Source organism: Colobus angolensis, unplaced genomic scaffold (genome assembly GCF_000951035.1).
Source record: "Colobus angolensis palliatus isolate OR3802 unplaced genomic scaffold, Cang.pa_1.0 Scaffold23, whole genome shotgun sequence".
Classification (NCBI taxonomy): domain Eukaryota; kingdom Metazoa; phylum Chordata; class Mammalia; order Primates; family Cercopithecidae; genus Colobus; species Colobus angolensis.
The window spans coordinates 3,418,673-3,431,094 of NW_012115488.1; positions in this window are offsets into that span (position 1 = coordinate 3,418,673).

The following is a 12,422-nucleotide window of genomic DNA, read 5'->3' on the forward strand; positions in this document are numbered from 1 at the left end:
CCTGTTCTTAAGGTGCCCAGATTTCATATTGTACAAACACACATGCTCTACAAACAATTTGTGCAGTTAACACAATCATCACAGGGTCCTGAGGTGACATACATCCTCAGCTTACAAAGATGATGGGATTAAGAGATTAAAGACAGGCATAGGAAATCATAAGAGTATTGATTGGGAAAGTGATAAATGTCCATGAAATCTTCACAATTTATGTTCTTCTGTCATGGCTTCAGCAGGTCCCTCTGTTCAGGATCTCTGACTTCCCGCAACACCTGGACATTGAAGAGTTAGGTATTTATTGTAGTTTTCAGAATCTGTGCTTGTTTTTACTTGTCTTTCTTGGAAAGGCTTCCCAGGTGTTTGAAGCAACTTGTATCCCAAGCTACTTAATGCTGGTTTTGTTTTGTTTTTTCAGACTCATATAAATACCACCTTGGTGGTCTTGGATAAGATCTACAATAACTCTCTGAATTACTAGGCAGAGACTCTCGTTAATTTACCTTACTTTCTCCCAAACAAACATAGTCTATCTCTGTGCTGAGCCTGGTGGAACTGAGAGTGTGGTGATACATGCACCCCTGTGGCCACCACTACCAGGACTGCATAGTCTCAGACCTGAAGAGAGAATAGTACGGGGTCTTGCCTATGGTCCTTCCCATCAGTGCAGCAAATTCCCCCAGGCTCCAGGAAAGTTCAGAGATGCTGCCTGGGAGCCAGGATTTGGAGTCAAAAACCTTGGCACTTTACTTGATGTTTTATTCTACTGTGGCTAAGCCAGTACTCACAAAATAATGTGAAGTTCTTCCTGCTCTTCCCTCTCCTTTCCATAGGCAGAGGAGCCTCTCCCTGTGGCCTCCACCACTACCAGCCCATGAGAGTGCCGCTAGGCCACTTTCAATGTTCACTTAAAGCCCAAGGGCTCTTCCCTCAGCTTGTGGTGACTGCTGCCAGGGCTTCACTCAGTTTTGGGGGCAGTAGGCTCCCCTATGGCACAGGACAGGCTCAGAAATGCTGTGCAAGAGCCTAGGCCTGAACATGGGGACCCTAAGAGCCTTCTTGTTGCTCTACCCTGCTGTGGCTGAGCTGGTACCTAAGGTTCAAGAAAAAGTTCCCTTTACTTTTTCCTCTGCTTTTCTCAAACAGAAGTCTTTCACTATAGCCACCACCACTTAGAATGTGCTGGGTCACCCCTGAAGCAGCGTGTCTCAGAGCCCAAGGCTCACATATATTCCCTAGGTATCACTGCTGGTTATTCAGGGCCCAAGGGCTCTTTATTTAGCAGGTGATGAGTCCTGCCAAGACTTGGTCCTGTATTTCAAGGTACTGGGTCCCCTTTTATCCAATAGTGTGTCTAGAAATGTCCCAGAGTTAGGGCCTGGAATGGAAGCCTCATGACTATGCTTAGGCCCTATTCTACTGTGGCTGATCTGGCATTTAAGATGTAAGACAAATTCCTCTTTACTCTCCTCTCCTTAAACAGAAGTAAGAGGTCACTTTTGTTGCTGTGAGCTGCACTGCCTGAGGTTGGATAAGGTATGGCACAAACGCTTCTTCAGCCACCCCAGCTGATGTCTCCCTAGGTCATGTGCTACAATAGTTCATTGGCTGTAAACCCAGCCTAGGAATTGCAGTCCTTATGTCTTAGACTGCCCTTCGGGGTAACCTAAGACCCCAGAGTGCTTCGACTCGTGAGGTTTGCAAGAAACTAAAGTTCTGACTGCTGTGATGGACGATTCCCTTCTGCCTAGGGCTGGTCCAGATGTCCCCTCTATGTGGGCACGGTCTGAGCTCAGCATGACTTCATTCTTCACTGTGACAGGGCAACACTTAGTTCAGTGTAAAGTATCATAGTTATGTGTTCTCTTTTCCCAAAGTGCAAAGATTCTCTCTTGCACCACAGGGCTGCTTCCAACAGGGAATGGGGGAGGCTTGGCATTAGCGATTCAAGACTATCTCTCTTGTCCTCCTCAATGCAACTTCTAGCAATATGAAGGTAAAAGCAGGTACTATGACTTTTCATCTGATTTTTGGTCTTTGTGACAGTGTTTTTCTCTGTACAGATAGTTGGTAAAGTTTGGTGTTCCAGTGGAGGGGATGAACAGTATAAGCTTCTATTCCACCATCTTGCTCCACCCCCTTTCAGTATTCATTCTTAATTGAGTTGTAAAGCTTTGGGAAGCATATTTTTGAAGTAATGTCACATGCTACAGAGAGTATGATATACTGAAGATAGTATTCTAAGCTTGGCATTTCTATCAACTTCATGTGAAGAAATATGACATGTATGTTTTATAAAATTTAATTACATACTTATGCATTATATGTAATTTATGCATTACATAGTTCATATCAAGTTATGTACAGTTTTTCATATAAGTTATAATTTAAATAAAAGTATCTACCTGACTGTACAAATGGATATGTAAATAGACATCAACATTATATTCAACAATAATATTATATATCACATCAAGTTATACTTTTTCATGAGAATGTGACACTGTGTATCAGTTTCAAATATACAGCTGAGAGGTATACATTTATGGTTACTGGGATAGATATGTTACTACAATGATAGCTGTATTACTAGTCCATTTTCCTACTTCTATGAATAAATACCTGAGACTGAGTATTTATAAAGAAAAAGAGGTTTAATGGACTCATAGTTCCACCTGGGTGGGGGAGGCCTCACAATTATGGCAGAAGGTGAAGGAGGGGAAAAGGCACATCTTATAAGGCAGCAGGCAAGAGAGCATGTGCAGGGGAACTGTCCTTTATAAAACCATCAGATCCTGTGAGACGTATTCACTATCATGAGAACAGCATGGGAAAAACCCACCCCCATGATTCAATTACCTCCCACCCAGTCCCTTCCACAACACATGGGAGCTACCATTCAAGATGAGACTTGGGTGGGGATACAGCCAAATCATATCCATAGCAATCTGGATACTCATGTCAATAGAAAACCAAATACAATAGTAAATAATTAAAATGTTAACAAAGGTTTATTTAAGATGTCTTTTATTATGATTAAAATTTTAGAACATCTAAATCTAGATAGAACATTTAGATGTGGTTATATTTAAATATAAGATATCTTTGAATAAATGCAGCTGGAAATATTTCACATTTGTTACATATTTTCAACATTATAATAAAATTTCTTTCAGATTTTCTCTGACTTTTTATGTAAGAGTTTGAGTTGTTTAAACTTTATGAAAACATGTCCAGTTGTATATTGTTTTGAACTGTACACTTAACACCTTAATATTCAATTTTTGGATGTTTATGACATTTTATTTCTGTACTTTAAGATATAGACCTAAAATCAATTTCTTTTTGAGAAGTTTTCTGTGATCACATTGCTCACAAGCTAAGATCAACCTGCTTTTTATCTAATAACACATATCACTTCTGATACCAAAATCTTTCAAAAAGAACCTAGAAAGAATAACTGATAGAAATTTGAGCTGGAAATACAACATTCTAATGATGAAGTTATTGTCATTTTTCATTTTTACAACATTTAGGATATAGGAAACCAGATCTTGCTACCTCTTCCTTAGAAACTATGATGCTTTAATGGAGTTCAGCAGCATATTTGTTAAAGGGAAAAACACTAAATAATAATGATAGTACATATCCTTTTTTTTCATAATCCAAATAATAAATAATGTTGTTTCATCTTAGAGTCTTTAATAAGTCATGATGCCACCAACTATGGACAATGATCATGCCTACTTTTCTCCAAAATTATCTGAATCGGCCCAAAAAAAATATTGAAAGTTTTTTAAATAGCAAGAATGTGTTATTTTTATGTTCTTCTTTTCTAAGAATGGCACCATTGGAGTATATAGTAAGAAAAACACACCGTAGATACAAGATCTGCACAATTAAATATAAAGTTGAATTAGAAATAAATTAAAATATTAAAATGGTAGAACATTAACAAGAAGCCTTTAATATGGAAAGGTAAGAAATGATTATCACCGAGTACTGCTATTACAATAGTTTTTATTAAGGAGATTTAAAGAGAAGCAAATATGAATATCTCAATGAACTTGACAATAGTACATGATTAAAATGAATGTGTTTTCCAAATTAAAATACAACAATCTACTAGAATTTGAAAGGATGCATTTGTAAGCTAAGACAGAATGCACTCTCAGAGCAATGTCAACCTCATTCTAAATCATAAATTATTAAAGTCATTTTAATTAAACAGATAGTAGACAATTATATCTTCAAACCTCCATTATTATTTCATGTATCTTAGAAAATTTTATATAATACGATCAGATATGTTAAGAATACAATTTTCAATATTGAAAAGGAAAAATAATCTCAATTTGTGTATATAATAATCATCTACTTGGAAAATTCAAAAAGAGCAACAGAATATTTTAGAGCTAATAAGATTAGTAAACTGGTCAATCAAATAACAAAAGCACATTACAATTAATCAGTTTTCTAAGTAAGGTGATAAAAATTAGATATTTTTAGGAAAAATCATTCTATTTACAGTGATGTCATACTCCAAAAATAAATTCAAATAGCCTGATGTTCTTTCCTATAATGGGCTAATGCCGTAGATGTAAATACTTTCAGGGTCTAGAATTTAATTGAGTGTGTAGTTCAATGAACTAAAGTTGATTCAGAAATATTCTGGCAGCATCTTGCCTGTCATAAAGTCATTTGATTTACAAGTGAGGATGCTGTGTTAATATTCAGGGAAGAAATTATAGCCTGTAAATAAAGAATAAATATAGATCAATATTTACATTGAATCATCAGAAAAATGGCAGGTTCTATAAGAGTACATTTCCTAGATGGTAAAGATTATGAAGATGTTGATGATATGCCAAATTAAATTCATAAAACATTTATTGCACTTTCACCTCAATTTCTGACAATCTACAATGACAAATGTGACATCATTGTGTATTTCAAGTATCTTAACAAACTGGAGTTGAGGATACAACTGTCAATAGGCAAACTATGGTACTTTCAATAAAATAGAATCATTTTTTATAGTTCAGAGTTAGAAAAAGTTAATTCTGATGGTGGGACAAGTCATCAAATTTTCCAAACTGGAAGAGAAAATGGTAGTCTTGAGCCATAAAGGTTGAAAACCTCAATGTTGCGCAGTTTCTGCCTTGAGTAGATTTTAGCTTAATTAACAATAATACTCATATATTTTCCATTCAATTGGATAATTTCTACAGTATTTGAAAATTTTAATACTCTATATTTAAAAGAATAGGGAGTATATGAGGCATGCCTCATATTTTTATTTTATAGATTAAAAAATTGTGCCTTGAATTGCTGTAAAGATGTTCAAAATTATTAGACAGTTGCAAAATCAATACCAAAAATTAGGCAAAGATTTTTTAATGTTCATCTCAGAGTTTTATCTCCTCCATCCCTCCCCTTGAATACCATAATGACATTCAGTTCAAAAATGATATTTTGAACATATACTATGATGATACAAATAACCTTCTGGAAAGCTCAAGTTATAGATCTGCTCCATTAGCAGCCTTCTTTATACTCTGCGTCCTCCATATGTTTATATGAATGAATCAGGATCTGAATAGTAAAGTGCAGTTGGCACAGTTGATGGCTTTATTCCATGTTATTCAACAAATCATATGTCAGGAAAAAATGTTATGCATTAGAGCCTCCTGATTACTATTACATGTTATCCACCATACAAAACTTAAAGAAAAAACCCTCAAATATGCTAGTTCTAAAGGCAGCTTTTATTAGCCTCTAAAGGCAGCTTTTATTAGCAAGTATAATGAAGTATGTAGAAGCAAAAGTATACAAAAGACATATGTAAGGAAAAAGTCAGAAAACTGTAAAGAAATGGACAGGCTACAGAAGCAGGACAATTAAAAATGATAATGGTTGATGGCTCATGCCTGTAATCCCAGCACACTGGAAGGCCACTTGAGTCCATGAGTTTGAGGTCAGCCTGGGCAAAATAGTGAGATATTGTGTCTACCAACTAATAATAATAATAATAATAATAATAATAAAATATAATAAGGTGATAATGGTTACCAAGGACTATAGAAATCTTTGATATGCTGTCTTTTAAAATGGGTGTCTCCCTGAGTGTCCTTTGTTTGTGATGTCATTGGGCCAGCTTAGTCATCATTTCACTTGAAGTACAATTTTAATTGACTATTTTGTAGATTCTGTGTTGTGAGAAACAGAGACCCATAATTAAAGGAGATCACAACTAGAAATAATAATCAAATATGAGTAAATACATTGTCAGATCCTAAGGAGACTGATTCTTCTTCTTTTTCAAAATTTCAACTTTTGTTTCAGTTGCAGGCAAGCATGTGCAGGTTTGTTATATGGGTATATAGTACTCGGGTGGTGAGCATGGTACCCAATATGGAGTTATCAGACCACATCCTCCCTCCTCTAGTAGTCTATTGTTCATTGTTCCTATGTTTATGTCCATGTGTCCTCAATGTTCAGCTCCCTCTTACAAGTGAGAACATGTGGTATTAGGTTTTTTCTTCCTGCCTTAATTCACTTAGGATTATGGCCCCCAGCTTTATCTGTGTTGCTGCAAAGGATTTTATTCTTTATTGTGGCTAGGTATTATATGTACAATATTTTCTTTATCCAATCCACCATTGATGGGGACCAAGGTTGATTCCATGTCTTTGCTACTGTGAATAGCATGGTGATGAACATGAGGTCTTATTGGTATAATGAATTTTCCTCTGGGCATATACTCAGTTATGGGACTGATGGGTCAAATGGAACCTTTGATAAAAGCTCTTTGAGAAATTTTCAAACTGCTTTCCACAGAGGCTAAACTAATTCACATTTCCACCAACGGTATATAAATATGTTTACTTTTCTCTGTGGCCTCATGAGCATCTGTTGCTTCTTTTACTTTAATAATGGCCATTCTAATTGGTGTGAGATATTGTCTCATTGTGGTTTTGATTCATTTTTTTGATTGATGATGATTAGTATACTTTCATATGTTTGTTGTTCATTTGTGTGTCTTCTTTGCAGAAGTGTCTATTCATATCCTTTGACCATTTTTTAAATGAGGTTATGTGGTTTTGCTTGTTGATTTGTTTAAACTTCCTTATAGATTCTGGATATTAGACCTTTATCGAATGCACAGTTTGCAAGTACTTTATCCTATGCTATAAGTTGTCTGTTTAGTCTGTTAATATATATATATTTTTTTTCTCTGCAGAAGCTGTTTAGTTTAATTAGGTCCCACTTGTCAATTTTTGTTTTTTTTGCAGTTGCTTTTAGAAGCTTAGTCAAAATTTCTTTGCCAAGGTCAATGTTGAGAAGTGCATTTTCTAGGTTTTCTTTTAGGATTTTTATAATTTGAGGTCTTACATTTAAATTTTTATGAAAATCAGTAGCATTTCAATACACCAATAACACTCAGGCTGAGAGATAAATCAGAACACAATCCCATCTTCAATAGTCATAAAGAAAATGAAATACCTAGGATTACAGCTCATGAAGCAAGAGAAAGATCTCTACAAGGAGAAATGGAAATCACTGCTGAAAGAAATCAGAGATGGCACAATAAATGAAAAACATACATATATACATACATACATACCATGCTCATGAATTGGAACAATCAATACTGATTAACTTGGCCATATTTCCCAAATAAATTTACAGATTCAACACTATTCCTATTAAACTACTGTCATTCTTCACAGAATTCGAAAAAATAAAACTATTCTAAAATTCACTTGCAAACACACAAAGTCTGGTTAATCAAAACAATCCTAAGTAAAAAGAACAAAGGCAGAAGCATCACATTATCTGACTTCAGAGTATATTACAAGGCTACAGTAATCAAAACAGCATGGTACTGGTACAAAAATACATACACAGACTAATGGAACAGAATACAAAACACGGAAGTGAAGTCACACAACTACAACTACCTGATCTTCAACAAGGCTGCCAAAAACAAGCAATGGGAAAAGGACTCTCTATTAAATAAATGGCACTGGGATAACTGGCTAGCCATATGCAGAAGAATGAAATTGGATCCCTACATTTCACTGTATACAAAAATTACTTGAGATGATTATTCTTGAGTAAACTTTTTCAACTAAATGCATAGACTATATTCAGTCTATTCACCTATACTGGGCTTTTAAAGTTAATCTCTTATTTATTATTTTTAAAGTATATTTTACATATTTCAATGTGTTGTTTAATCGAGTTTTCTGAAAAAAAAATAGACATTTTTATTTTGAAGAAGTTGTCACCTAGATCACATTTATGTACCCAAAATAATATTAGCTATGCCTTAGAAAAAATAATCATGGCACTCTTTTAAGTGAGTTAGAGAAAAATACTAATTTTATTCTAACAAAAACTCAATGAAATAGGTATTTTTATTTCCTACTTGACAGACAAGGAATATAGGCTTAGATAGGTTAAATTGCTGTCCAAGATCCACATGTATTACTGGTAGAATTTAATTGTAGAATTTAATTAGAGGAGTATCTGCTGTATATGTAATTGCATATTAATAACTTTTCTTCAGTGTATGAAGGTATAAAAGAATGAGTGGTGCTGATCTCACATATCAGTTTCACTTTGATATCTGATTCTTTGATATACTTTGATTATTGATACTTTCCGCCAAACATGTGATGTGGGAAATTGACGCAGGCCAAAGTTCATACTTTCACTCTAATGCTACACTCTGCATATGCATTAGTTGCAGATATATAGGTTGGTTCTTTGTCATGTTTTTCCCAACAGAGGTCCTGCAGTTCAATGTGATAAGCTTATAATTCGGTGTATAATTTTTAAAAGGTTTAGGGATATGAAGCCTAGATGAAATTCTATAATAACTATAATACAGTAAAATTAAAATGGTCATAGGTTATTTAAAAAGTCATTGTGTAATTACAAGAGTATAAATCTAGTTTTATAACTAATGACCAACAGGTGTTTGCAATTTTATATTACTTGTTAGACCTCAGAACCTTAGAAATAAATGGGATCATAGAGGACAGATATTTCAGTCTCTACTAGAGCAACCTTTTAAAACATTCTTGACAGATGTCTAGTTAAACTTTGTTCAGACATTTCCAGCAATAAGGAACTCACCACTTAGTAAGGTATCCTGCTCAATTTTAAAAGACCTTAGCTGCTGTTCATAACCTTTCATAAGACTCAGTCTATTATAGATTTTATAGCTATAATTATAAGTACTATAAATTAATTCTGCAGATTCAAACATAATAGCTGGCTATAGTGATTTAACCCTATTCCTGCTGGTTCAATTTATTGACTGAGATAGACAACATTTAATTTAGAACTTTAATATTTTGACTTAATATATCTGCCATAATTCTGTCTTAAATATGTAGAGTGGCCTAATAGCTTACACTCGTTTTATAAGAATTGTACAGTCACCCTTTCATTTGCCCGTTTTTAGGAATCTAGAGCACAGAAAAAACCTGAGACATTTTTGATGGCAGTGTTGCAAATATCAAAACATTTTGGGACACAATCAACAAATAATTATTGATTAAATTATATAGTCCTGATTATATGGAATAAGGAATGTCTATCTATCTATCTATCTATCTATCTATCTATCTATCTATCTATCTATCTATGTATCATCTGTTATCTATATATCTATGTGTGATCTATCAATGTGATCTACCATCTGTCTATCTATCTGTGATCTATTAATGTGATCTATCATCTATCTATCTATATATGGTCTATCAGTGTGATCTATTTATCTATCTATCTGTGATCTATCAGTGCGATCCATCTGTCTATCTATCTGTGTATCTATCACGAATACAAGGTATAGGTCTGGAGGGTCGTGCAAGTTATAGAATGGTGTGGCATTATGATAATTTAAAAGTACTTTTATTGTGGTAAATGATACATAATATTAAACTTACCATTTCGAGTATTTATAAGTTGAATTGGCACAATTTATTGGGTAAGTACAATTTAATAACATTAAGTAAATATATAATATTATGTAACCATTGCCACATTAAAAATATTTAAGAAAGGTTGAGAAAACACATTATAGGTATTTTCTCATTACTGGAAGAGTTAAATAGTAGCAGAAAGATGTAGCTGAGCATGAAATGTGGTATTAATGAGAAATATGTGAAAAAGTTGAAAATATGTGAAAGTATGTGAAAAATTTGAAACATGAGCAATAGTTCTGAAAATTCTTTCTTCAAGGAGAAAAATATGTAGAAATTTCTCCTTGTTTTGAAAGAACAAGTTCTCAAATGAAAAGGCTTTTAGGATACAAACAAGGTGAACGAAGAAAGATATCTAGAACAATTATAATCAAACTTCAGGACTCCTAAAGGGCAAATATACAAGAATCCTCAGAACATAAGGTTCACAATGGTTGGCATTTTCTTTTTAATATTTAATTATCTTTCTTTAACTCTTAGAATAATACTTTCTTTATATGTAAGGACCTATTAGTGATATTTGTGTAATGAATGAATAAATAATGTCAAATCTCACATATTAGTTATATTTTGATATTTTATGTTTTATATATTTTGTTTATTCTTTTTCTTGAGGACATGGGTTGGAGGGTGGGCAGGGAGGCATAACAGGAGTTTTGAACAAGAACAGTGAAAATCTATAAATTGAGCATTCCAGTAACTTTTATGTATTGCCTTAGTAAATAAACAAAACACTATTTTAAAATTGAATGTCATTACAGTGTAGCAGGCTAATGAGACTGGATGAGGCAACAAACACACTTTTTACAGTCAGACAATCTCATTATTCAAATCCTGTTGATTCAACATTAAGGGCACTCTAAATTTTAAAGGGATAATTTTGAAGTGCAAGTGGAAGTATCTGTACCTGAATTCTGGTATTGGTTTTGCAACTGCTTAATGATTTCAAACAAACTTTACAACAATGTTGTGTTTCTGCCTGAAGATATTCTTCAACCGTTGAAGTATTCTCACTAGTAAATGGAGCAAGTCAAGAGGCAGAGATGTTAAGGCTGTAGAAGCAACCCTCAGCCAAATAAGTACACAAATTGATCTATAAATACTCCAACGTTTTCACCTCTTGTTGGAAAAAAATTAGAAGCATATTCTACAGTTGCTTATAGGGTTCCCAGTGAAATTGAACCTCAGTTGGCCACTGTATTTAACTCACACATGAGTGTATGCTTTACTGATTTTTTTCTCCCTTTTTAACTTCATTTCCCTGCTCCATTACCAGGATTTATAGAGTCATCTTTCAAATAAACTATTTGTGCTCACATCCTTTCTTAGACGTAGACTTTGGTGAAATCCAAAGTAAAACACAATTTAATGTTATACTAAGAAAAGAAGCTCTAAATTCAAACAAAAATCTAAATTTCTCTGAAAGAAAAACCCAGCAAGAGAGTACAAATATATATATATGTATATATTTTTTCACATATATATATTTGTGTATATATGTATATATTTGTATATATGTATATATATTTTTGTATATATATTTTTGTGTGTGTATATATATATATACACACACACACACACAAATATATATATACACACACACACACATACACACACACACACACATAACCTAAAACGTAATTATTGGGAAGCAGTTTTCAGCTTTAATATGTAAAAAAGCTTGGGAATCGCCACTCCACCCCTATCCTTACAACAAGTGAAAAAGGTGAACAAATAGAAAATAACACTTCTCTTGGATGGATTAGAAAAATGAAGTCACAGTGCAAAATGCCATGCGCAAATCTTGAGAGACAGATGAGTATGGAGAATCGCAGAAGAAGTCAGCTTAAATGGAGTAGAGACCATTAGAGACATGAGGTGCTAGGAACACTACAGTGGTAGTTCTAACAAATTGCTGGTGGCTGAATATGAACTAGTGTGAGTGTGAAAAACTTTTGAGGCCCACTCTTAGGGGAACCCACACTTTTGTGGGTTTTACCTCTACAACATTTTATGTTTTCTTGTTGAAGATCAGAGAACAATACCTATATAACTCCAGCATGGTGGAGAAAATATTGAATATTTTGAAACACACCTAAGGTATTCTTCATAGCAAAGACCTACTCTCCAGTTAAAAAGGAATTGTCTTATCATACAGTTAAAAAGGAATTGTCTTATCATACCTAAGAGGAAGAGCATTTGTGCAGTGTCAACCACTTCTGACTTTCCTGTTTTACCTAAGAGCAGAACACAGGTAAGAAACAATCGTAAAGCCACAGTCCAGAAACACAAGAACACCAAGAGACTGTTTATCATAAGATTAAGGAATGCTTACCTTTCTCTACACCTTATCTCCATATCTCCATTTCTTTTTTTTTTTTTTTTTATTGTACTTGCTCCTCATAATGACTTTCAATATATCTTCTT